The 12,183-nt window shown below is 48.1% G+C and overlaps 1 long non-coding RNA gene across 1 annotated transcript in view; it reads right to left on the minus strand.

Moving 5' to 3' along the window:
- Positions 1 to 202: 202 nt before the first annotated feature.
- Positions 203 to 12,183, minus strand: part of LOC140729209 (uncharacterized) — a 40,484-nt gene continuing 28,503 nt past the window's right edge. Inside the window, exon 2 of the long non-coding RNA XR_012099286.1 lies at positions 203 to 329. This is a non-coding gene — a long non-coding RNA (uncharacterized lncRNA). The remainder of the gene's footprint in view (positions 330 to 12,183) is intronic.

Genomic DNA, 12,183 nt, shown 5'->3' on the forward strand with positions numbered 1-12,183 from the left:
TCAGGTTCCTGAACCAGTGTGGGTAACTTCACTCACCTCACTGCCAAACGGATTCCACAACCTAGGGACTCTGCAACTCATGTTCTCAATATTACTTATTATATTTTTAGATTTAAATTCTTACTGTAATTTAGTTTTTTTATCGTGCATTGCAGCGTACTGCTGGCCTACAACAAAGAAAATCACAACCCATGCCAGTGATTTAAAACCAGATTCTGATTCCGACTATTTTTACTTGCACGGCTTGTCTTTTGCATGTTGGTTGTCGGTCTTTGTTTTTATATAGTTTTCATAAATTCTATTGCATTTCTTCTTTTTCCTGTAAATGCCTGCAAGAAAGTGAAACGCAGGGTAGTAAATGGTGACGTATACTGCACGTAGTTTTATAACAACTTTACTCTGACATTGACTTTAACAAGATGACACCACCTTATAATCTATTTGCCTGCCCCTCAGGAAGAGCTTGAAGAGTCATACATTAGCCATTCCAGAAGCCACAGCACCAGAGTGGAAGCAAGTCAGCCCCAAATGCCTGAAAAGACCGTACACAAAGCACACTGTCGACTCGGTTACAGGGACAGGCACGAATGCATCTGTCGCTCGTCCAGAACGAAGCAGTCCTTCACTGTGTCATTTCAGTTAATAGGGCCCCTCACAACGGGAGATAAAATCTCGCCAAAGTTAACACTGGTGTTGTGGGTGCCGTTACAGAGGAAATAAACAACAATCTTTGCAGTTTTTTATTTATTATAATTGATTAAACCAAGACTGGGGGAAATCACTCTTTGCTTGACTTTAAACTCTGAGCCAGCTGTAAACGTGTGTGTTTTTTTTAAATGGAGACACTAAACTCAGAGACGCTGGCACCCAGAGCAACGTGCAATCTGCTGGATGGCCACAAGAGGGCAGAGGACTCTCTTCCTCCACAGATGCTGCCTGGTCCGCCAGCTTCCCCAGCACTTTGTTTGTAGTTTTTCCTCGATGCTCAGAGACCTTGGAACAGCACTCTCTGATCCCGGGTAGATGCTCAGAGGTCGAATGTTAACGATAAAAAGCCCTGGAGTGGGCATTTATGCTATAAAAGGCGATTCTGCTAGAGAAATAGAACATCGAATGGAACAGCATACGATCAGGCCCTTCAGCCCACAATGCCTGTACTGAACACAAAACATTCTCTTCTGCCTACAGGGGATCCATATCCCACCAATTCCTGCATGTTCGCGTGTCTAACGAATGCCTGAGCTGGTCCAGTAATTAGTTTTGCTACAACAAGTGTATGGGACATTGGAAAAAAAGTTGAATTTCCCCAATAAAGTATCTATCTATCTATCTATCAACTCTGAACAATCACAGATTATTCTTCGGCCCATTGAGTCTGCGCTGGCCATCAATAGTGACCACTGACCACCAGTCCCATTTGAGTCTCACCCTCACTGGTGGGCGGGGAGGGGTGCAATTTACAGCGGCCAATTAATCCACTGACCCCACATGCCGTTACGATGTGGAAGGAAACCAAACCATTCTGGGAAAAACCACTCCATCTCAGATTAAGCCCTCCCCACCACCGAGAACATCTACACGGACTGCTGTTGCAGGAAAGCAGCATCCATCATCAGGGACCCCCACCACCCAGGGCAGGGACTCTTCTTGCTGCTGCCATCAGGAAGAAGGTACAGGAGCCTCAGGACTCGCACCACCAGGTTCAGGAATGGTTATTACCCCTCAACCAGCAGGCTCTTGAACCAAAGGGGATAACGACACTCAGCTTCACTTGCCCCATCACTGAAGTGCTCCTGCAACCTATGGACTCATTTTCAAGGACTCATCTCATGTTCTCGATATTATTGCTTATTTTTTATTATTATTTCTTTTTTCTTCCTTTCTTTTTGTATTTGCACGGTTTGTTGTCTTTCCACTCTGGTTGTCCGCGCTGGGTGCAGTCTTACATTGATTCTGTTACGGGGTTTTTTGAGGATGCCCACAAGAAAACCAAATCAAATCAAGTTTAATTATCATTCAGCTATACAGCTGAACGAAGTGAATCTCAGGGTTGTATATAGTGACATATAGGTGCTTTGATAATAAAATTACTTTGATCTTTTGAAACCCCACGCAGTCACAGAGAGAACGTGAAGCTCCGCGCGCGCACGCACACACACGCACACACGCACACACGCACACACGCACACACGCACACACACACACACACACCACACACCACCCACACACACCACACCCCACACACACACACACACACACACACCACATCCCACACACACACACCCACACACCACACACACCACACACACACCCACACACAACCCACACACACACACACACACCACACACACCACACACACACCCACACACAACCCACACACCCACACACACGCACACACACCACACCCCACACACACACCACACACACCACACCCCACACACACACACCCACACACCACACACACCACACACACACCCACACACAACCCACACACACACACACACCACACCCCACACACACACCACACACACACACACACCACACATCACACCCACACACACACCCCACACACACACACACACACACCACACACCACATCCCACACACACACACCCACACACCACACACACCACACACACACCCACACACAACCCACACACACACACACACCACACCCCACACACACACCACACACACACACACACACACACCACACCCACACACCACACACACCACACACACACCCACACACAACCCACACACACACACACACCACACCCCACACACACACCACACACACACACACACACCACACACCACACCCACACACACACCCCACACACACACACCACCCACACACCACCCACCACACACACACCACACCCCACACACACACACACACACACACAACCCACACACACACACACACCACACCCCACACACACACCACACACACACACACACACACACCACACACCACACCCACACACACACCCCACACACACACACCACCCACACACCACCCACCACACACACACCACACCCCACACACACACCACACACACACACACCACACACCCACACACACACCACACCCCACACACAACCCACACACACACACACCACACCCCACACACACACCACACCCCACACACACACACACACCACACCCCACACACACACACACACACACACCACACACCACACACCCACACACAACCCACACACACACACACCACACCCCACACACACACCACACCCCACACACACACACACACCACACCCCACACACACACACACACCACACACCCACACACAACCCACACACACACACACCACACCCCACACACACACCACACCCCACACACACACACACACCACACCCCACACACACACCACACCCCACACACACACACACCACACACCACACCCACACCACACACCACACACACACACACCACCCACACACCACCCACCACACACACACACACACACACACACACACACACACACACACACACACACACACACACACACACACACACACACACACACCCCACCCCCCCCGAACTCAGGTCTCCGTACCTCAGCGGACCAACTCCATTCTGACCACTGGACATTGGCCACTAATCATGCATTAAAGATCAAATTATTTGAAATTGTTGAAGCTGTAATGAGACTTGGAGTACAAACGTGGGAACACTCATTCACCATGGCGACAGAGCCTGGCTTCTGCCTGCTTCTCCTGAGGGGGCCAAGGCTTTTCATTGTTCGTAATGCTGCCTGGAAATTATAAAACTGAGGCCCATTCAGTATCTGCCAGGGATAGGAATGGCCCTGGCAACGTCACCAGAGCGTCTCTTCAGTGCTCTGTGCCCAGGAAGGAAACGGGCTGCGAATGGAGGGGCCTTTCATTGTACCTGCTGCGCCCGGACAGAGTGCGCCAGGCGCTGGATGAACGAAGGGGAGCCGGGGGGCAGTGCGGGCAGCAGGGCTGCACCACACACCGAGTGCGGGTGAATGGAAATCAGGGGAAACTTCTGTGGTTCAGGGCTCAATGGCCGTGCTCCAGCACACTCCCAAAAGCATAAAGGTGGCAGGGGCGAAGGACAGGTGTCCTTCCGGGAGGAACAGCATCCCTAAGAGCGCTGCAGAATTCCTGGACCGCGTCCCTGTTGTGTGTTTAATAGTTCAGTAGTATTTGAGTCAATGGATTGTTTGATTAAGCATTCTTGGTTGTTTAAATAATTCATTACTGGTTATATTAAAAGTACTGAATTGCACACACCATGACCCTAGGTCGTGATACACACAAGCCACGCTTAAAAGCAGATAAAGTAAGACTTGCATTGCCGGCTCCTTATTTCCTTTGAATTCTTTTAAAGTTTTGAAGTTAACAGTGGCGACGAGACGAATCCTGGACGACTCCCGACCCGTGGAAGTACAGCGAGACGTTCGAGTTTTTAAAACAAAAACGGCGCAGCATCTGTCTCTTCGGAAGGGAGAGTGAGAGAGACGATTGTTAAAAAGAAGGCAGAAAGAAGAATTCACGGGTTCATGAACAGTGAGTACCGAATGATAATAATCATTTTTTAAAAAGAGCAGAAGTGGCCTGCGAAATCGGAAAGAAGCCACATTGGGCTCGAATGTGGATAATTCAGTTGTAGTTGTCTCAGCCAGTCACGTTCCCACAATGCTGGTCCTCCTGGTTTATCCACCATTTGCATGCCACATCCCCTGCAACAGAATCAACTGAAAGCGACTTACAAAGGTACCGGATGATGCCACAGTAGTGTTCAAGGATGGAAAACTCAATCTTATTAAATGAAAATGCCACACCCAAGTTTTGCAAAGCCCGACCGTTCCTTATACCATCCACGATAAAGTAGCCGGTGAGCGGGATTGCATGGAGGCTGAAGGGATTGAGTGGAGCCCATGAACAATGCCAGTGAAGAACGGGCCTGTCAGGATCTGTGGTGATACTGAATGTAGATCAGTACCCTCTGCCCAGGATTGATGGCCCAGGATTACCCTCTGCCCAGGATTGATAGCCCAGGATTACCCTCTGCCCAGGATTGATGGCCCAGGATTACCCTCTGCCCAGGATTGATGGCCCAGGATTACCCTCTGCCCAGGATTGATAGCCCAGGATTACCCTCTGCCCAGGATTGGTAGCCCAGGATTACCCTCTGCCCAGGATTGGTAGCCCAGGATAGCCCAGGATTACCCTCTGCCCAGGATTGATGGCCCAGGATAGCCCAGGATTACCCTCTGCCCAGGATTGATGGCACCTTCACAAACATTTCAGGAGGGAAACACTTCAGCAAGGTGGACTTCGCTAAGAGCTGCTTACAGATGGAGACGGAAGAAAAGTCCAAACTGCTTCTCATCGTACACCCTCACAAGGGCTTTGTTGCTGAAGAGGCTGTTTCTGAAGCACCTGCATTCTGGCAGAGAGCTATGGACCAGGTGGAGCGAGGCTGACCAAGCACTGCGCGTCACCTGCTTGACATCATTGCTACAGTAAGGATGACAAGGGACATCTCCAAAACCTCAAATCAGAGTTTAAAAGATTAGAAGATTATGGGCTCAGAGCACGACGCAACGTTGCGAATTCTTTACACCAAGCATCACTGACTGTGGTCACTCCACTGACGCAAAGATCGCACAAGTGCGCTGGGAACACTCACAGCAGTGGCGGATGCCCCAAGGCCAGAGGACGTGTCACAGTCGTGGTCCTTTTTTAGGATCTATCAATTACTGTAACAGATTCCTGCTCAACCTGGCTACAAATCTCCCCTCCTTGAACTCATTACAACAGATCGGGAAGAAACGGCAAAGGACAAAGCAGTGTGAGGTGGCTTCCAAACGACAAAGGAAAGGTGACACCAGGCACTGTTTTCTCACATTCTGATCCGCGCTGTCCTGGGAAGCTTGTCAGGATGCCAGCACTGCTAGAAGAAAGGTGTACAAAGCTGTCAAACCCACTTCCTGCAGTTCCTGAGACAACTCCTCCGACCAGCATGGAGGAGGCAGTGCCGCTGATCTCTCAGCCTGGCACAGTTCAAACCTGTGGCCGGAGTGTTGGATCCAGCTACTCCCAGGCCAGAATCTCATGTCTCGGGCTTTTCCCTCTCTTTGGCTCTTGGTACTTGGCGTTTCATTCACACAAAGCATAGAGAGCTGTGTCAGCGGGGTGCTGGAGTCAGATGCGTCAGCGGCGTTTAAATAGGCACTTCGAAGGTCAGGAAGTGGAGGGATATGACCCCTGTGCAGGCAGCAGGAACGAGGTGATCTAGTGCAGCACAGTATTGTGGGCTGAATGGCCTGTCCCATGTAAAATGTAATCCCAAACCTGGAAATGTATTTTCTCCCTGGCTGGCTGCATTCCCAGCACTTTCTGAATTCCAGATTTTCAGCATCTGCAGTATTTTGCTTGCTGTCCACCGTTGTACCCCTCCCTCAGGTACACCTCATTTCCCTGAAACTTTCATCACCTCCTCCATCCCTCCCTCTGCCCAACATGGGTCTCTGCCCACCCAACTTGCCCCTGTAGCCTTGTCCCTGCCTCAGTTCAGACCCTTCCCAGTTCTGGTAAAGAGTCTCTGAACTTCGCCAACCACTTCTCTCCCCACAGATCCACCTTCTCTCTCTGATACAATTTCCAGCAGTCACTGGTGCTGTGAGTGTGTACGTGAGTGAGAGAACAACAGACCGAGAGGGAGCTTGTCTGTGTGTGTGAGCGTACATACACGTGTGTAAGTGCACACGTGTCCACACTGAATTTTTCTGTGAGCATACACGTGTTTCTGTGGAGACACGCACCAATACGCATATGCAGAAATGCGCAGGCCCACACAAACTGACGCAGACACTCAGACAGATGTGTATACAAACACACACACAGACAAGCAGACACATGGGGACAGAGATTCAGACACACACACTTACATCTGCAGAAGAATATTCCTTTTTTGCACCTCAATGTCCCTTTATATGCCACCTGCGTAGGTTTTGAGGGAGTGCTACATGGTGGTTGGCTTTGAGGGAGTGTTACATGGTTGATTTTGAGGGAGTGCTACATGGTGGTTGGCTTTGAGGGAGTGTTACATGGTTGATTTTGAGGGAGTGCTACATGGTTGATTTAGAGGGAGTGTTACATGGTTGATTTTGAGGGAGTGCTACATGGTTGATTTTGAGGGAGTGCTACATGGTTGATTTTGAGGGAGTGCTACATGGTGGTTGGCTTTGAGGGAGTGTTACATGGTTGATTTTGAGGGAGTGCTACATGGTTGATTTTGAGGGAGTGTTACATGGTTGATTTTGAGGGAGTGTTACATGGTTGATTTTGAGGGAGTGCTACATGGTTGATTTTGAGGGAGTGTTACATGGTTGATTTTGAGGGCATGCTACATGGTGGTTGGCTTTGAGGGAGTGTTACATGGTTGATTTTGAGGGAGTGTTACATGGTCGATTTTGAGGGAGTGCTACATGGTGGTTGGCTTTGAGGGAGTGTTACATGGTTGATTTTGAGGGAGTGCTACATGGTGGTTGGCTTTGAGGGAGTGTTACATGGTTGATTTTGAGGGAGTGCTACATGGTTGATTTTGAGGGAGTGCTACATGGTTGATTTTGAGGGAGTGCTACATGGTTGGCTTTGAGGGAGTGCTACATGGTTGATTTTGAGGGAGTGCTACATGGTTGATTTTGAGGGAGTGCTACATGGTTGGCTTTGAGGGAGTGCTACATGGTTGATTTTGAGGGAGTGCTACATGGTTGATTTTGAGGGAGTGCTACATGGTGGTTGGCTTTGAGGGAGTGCTACATGGTGGTTGGCTTTGAAGGAGTGCTACATGGTTGATTTTGAGGGAGTGTTACATGGTGGTTGGCTTTGAGGGAGTGTTACATGGTTGATTTTGAGGGAGTGTTACATGCTTGATTTTGAGGGAGTGCTACATGGTTGATTTTGAGGGAGTGCTACATGGTTGATTTTGAGGGAGTGTTACATGGTTGATTTTGAGGGAGTGCTACATGGTGGTTGGCTTTGAGGGAGTGCTACATGGTGGTTGGCTTTGAGGGAGTGTTACATGCTTGATTTTGAGGGAGTGCTACATGGTTGATTTTGAGGGAGTGTTACATGGTTGATTTTGAGGGAGTGCTACATGGTTGATTTTGAGGGAGTGTTACATGGTTGATTTTGAGGGAGTACTACATGGTGGTTGGCTTTGAGGGAGTGTTACATGGTTGATTTTGAGGGAGTGCTACATGGTCGATTTTGAGGGAGTGCTACATGGTGGTTGGCTTTGAGGGAGTGCTACATGGTGGTTGGCTTTGAGGGAGTGTTACATGGTTGATTTTGAGGGAGTGCTACATGGTTGATTTTGAGGGAGTGCTACATGGTTGATTTTGAGGGAGTGCTACATGGTGGTTGGCTTTGAGGGAGTGTTACATGGTTGATTTTGAGGGAGTGCTACATGGTTGATTTTGAGGGAGTGCTACATGGTTGATTTTGAGGGAGTGTTACATGGTTGATTTTGAGGGAGTGTTACATGGTTGATTTTGAGGGAGTACTACATGGTGGTTGGCTTTGAGGGAGTGTTACATGGTGGTTGATTTTGAGGGAGTGCTACATGGTGGTTGTCTTTGAGGGAGTGCTACATGGTGGTTGGCTTTGAGGGAGTGCTACATGGTTGATTTTGAGGGAGTGCTACATGGTTGGCTTTGAGGGAGTGCTACATGGTGGTTGGCTTTGAGGGAGTGCTACATGGTGGTTGGCTTTGAGGGAGTGCTACATGGTTGATTTTGAGGGAGTGCTACATGGTTGGCTTTGAGGGAGTGCTACATGGTGGTTGGCTTTGAGGGAGTGCTACATGGTTGATTTTGAGGGAGTGCTACATGGTGGTTGGCTTTGAGGGAGTGTTACATGGTGGTTGATTTTGAGGGAGTGCTACATGGTGGTTGGCTTTGAGGGAGTGCTACATGGTGGTTGTCTTTGAGGGAGTGTTACATGGTGGTTGGCTTTGAGGGAGTGTTACATGCTTGATTGTGAGGGAGTGCTACATGGTTGATTTTGAGGGAGTGCTACATGGTTGATTTTGAGGGAGTGTTACATGGTTGATTTTGAGGGAGTGCTACATGGTGGTTGGCTTTGAGGGAGTGCTACATGGTGGTTGGCTTTGAGGGAGTGTTACATGCTTGATTTTGAGGGAGTGCTACATGGTTGATTTTGAGGGAGTGTTACATGGTTGATTTTGAGGGAGTGCTACATGGTTGATTTTGAGGGAGTGTTACATGGTTGATTTTGAGGGAGTACTACATGGTGGTTGGCTTTGAGGGAGTGTTACATGGTCGATTTTGAGGGAGTGCTACATGGTCGATTTTGAGGGAGTGCTACATGGTGGTTGGCTTTGAGGGAGTGCTACATGGTGGTTGGCTTTGAGGGAGTGTTACATGGTCGATTTTGAGGGAGTGCTACATGGTTGATTTTGAGGGAGTGCTACATGGTGGTTGGCTTTGAGGGAGTGTTACATGGTTGATTTTGAGGGAGTGCTACATGGTTGATTTTGAGGGAGTGTTACATGGTTGATTTTGAGGGAGTACTACATGGTGGTTGGCTTTGAGGGAGTGTTACATGGTGGTTGATTTTGAGGGAGTGCTACATGGTGGTTGGCTTTGAGGGAGTGCTACATGGTGGTTGGCTTTGAGGGAGTGTTACATGGTTGATTTTGAGGGAGTGCTACATGGTTGATTTTGAGGGAGTGTTACATGGTTGATTTTGAGGGAGTGCTACATGGTTGATTTTGAGGGAGTGTTACATGGTGGTTGTCTTTGAGGGAGTGCTACATGGTGGTTGGCTTTGAGGGAGTGCTACATGGTTGATTTTGAGGGAGTGCTACATGGTTGATTTTGAGGGAGTGCTACATGGTTGGTTCCGAGGGAGTGCTACATGGTGGTTGGCTTTGAGGGAGTGTTACATGGTTGATTTTGAGGGAGTGCTACATGGTGGTTGGCTTTGAGGGAGTGTTACATGGTTGATTTTGAGGGAGTGCTACATGGTTGATTTTGAGGGAGTGTTACATGGTTGATTTTGAGGGAGTGCTACATGGTTGATTTTGAGGGAGTGCTACATGGTGGTTGGCTTTGAGGGAGTTTTACATGGTTGATTTTGAGAGAGTGCTACATGGTTGGTTCCGAGGGAGTGCTACATGATTGGAGGTGCCTGTCTGAGATGTCGAAGAGCTGGGTTATGGACTGTAGTTTTTTGATGGACTCTAGATCAAAATATCTTTAGGGGCTTTGCTACTGCTTGGGGGGTTGTGCTTCTGCTAGTGCAAGTGGGGGGGCGGGGAGGATCACTGGTCCTGCTGTTACTTTGGGGACTTCAGGGTTCTGACATTACTGTCATTAGTTCTTTGGGGTTTCTTGTTCCATGGATGTCTCTGTGAAGAGCAACAAATTCAGGTTGTAAACTGTATACATTCTCTGATGTTAAATTGAACCATGTGAAGTCTCAATGTTCCTGAAGAATAGCAGAGTTTTTTCTCTTCAGTTTCAACAGAGTCATCAAACATTGCAAGCCCTTCAGCCCATCTAGTTCATGCTGGCCTGGTCTTCTGTCTAGTCCCACCTACCTGCACCCAGACCATAGCCCTCTATACCTCTCTCATCCATGTACCTATCCACACTTCTCTCAAATGGTGCAGTTAAACTCACATCTGCTGGCAACTCGTTCTACACTCTCAACGACCTCTGAGTGAAGAAGCTTCCCCCTAAATATAGTGTCACTGCTGCACTTGTAGAAGCTGGAAATATCTAGATTAACCAGAGGTTTAAAGTTCAAAGTAAATTTATTATCAAAGAAAAAATGTATGTGAAAGGGTTTGTCATGTCCCCTCAAGTCAGCTCACCCATCTTTGGTTCTCAGTTGTAGCTGCGGCCATGCCCCGATGCACTGCTTCAACAAGTGGGCTAAACCACGTGAGAGTAGCTGGTTTTCCTCAAACTTCAGTGAGATAGGGATATGTCTCTCCTGGCATGTGAAGTTAGTTCCGGCGGACTGGGAGGATGAGATCACCAGCGAGAGCCAATGGCCAGGAAGGCGGTGCTCCTGCGCTCTGTGGAGAGCGAAGGAAGTGGCGAGGCACAGGAGATACCATGGCCATCCACTACAACCAAGGAGATCTCCAGCTGTGATAACCACGTGTACTACCGACACAGGGCTTCTGAGGTCAAGAGAGTGGAACTGCCCCGGTTTAAAAGCTTTCCCACACAGGTTCCTGTCATCATCATCGAAATTGATGGACAACCAACACAGACAACCCAGAGACTCATTTTCTTGCTAGTTTACCACATGATAACACTGAGAAGACCTCAAAGTCTTTCACTGCTGGCATTCTGACACCAGGAATTACCAGGTCAGGTCTTTACTGTTTGCAAGTGGCGGGTGATCTGGAATGGTGGTGGAAGTAGATGGTGAAGATTTCAGAGAGGAATTGAACACCTTACACCCCACGCGACCAATCTCAGGAACAGTACCGTAGATGTCGGATTATAAGCCGCTACTTTTTTCCCACATTTTGAACAGCTTTGAACACTGCGGCCTTTAATACGGTGCAGCTAATGCATGATTTTTTTCATGCCGCCAAAAACATTTTGCCTCGTAACAGTAGACCAATAAAATTGATGAGTAGTTCACAGAGGTCCAATGAAATTGTACGATAAATCAAGCGCACTTTCACAATTAAATTATTGTAAATCAGTCATTTGTACTCACCCTCATCAACATGGAAAACACTCGAAGAAAAGCATTGTGCTGCCTTTATGGCAGTTATTTAGTTTATAATATTTTCGCTTAGTAATTCATTTTCTAGTTAAAGTTAGAAGTGTTTTAACTATATTTGTTTTCTGTACTACATCGCGGGATGCTATGACGTCACACCCGGTTTCGCCGCGTCTTGTGGGAAAAATGCCAGTTTGCGATAAATGGAAAGGAGGGGGGCGAGCACATTACGCGAGCGGCATTGGATCTGAGCGAACGCTGCTTTTAAGTTAAAGGCGATCAATAACTTTTCCTGGTAGGCTGCAGTATATATATTTTTTACCAGTCGTTAGGAGATATTGGAATGTTGTTCAGTAAAAAAGTATACGCAACGTATATTTAAAAGTAGCCGCGTTACAGGCAC

Source organism: Hemitrygon akajei, chromosome 6, assembly GCF_048418815.1.
Source record: "Hemitrygon akajei chromosome 6, sHemAka1.3, whole genome shotgun sequence".
Classification (NCBI taxonomy): domain Eukaryota; kingdom Metazoa; phylum Chordata; class Chondrichthyes; order Myliobatiformes; family Dasyatidae; genus Hemitrygon; species Hemitrygon akajei.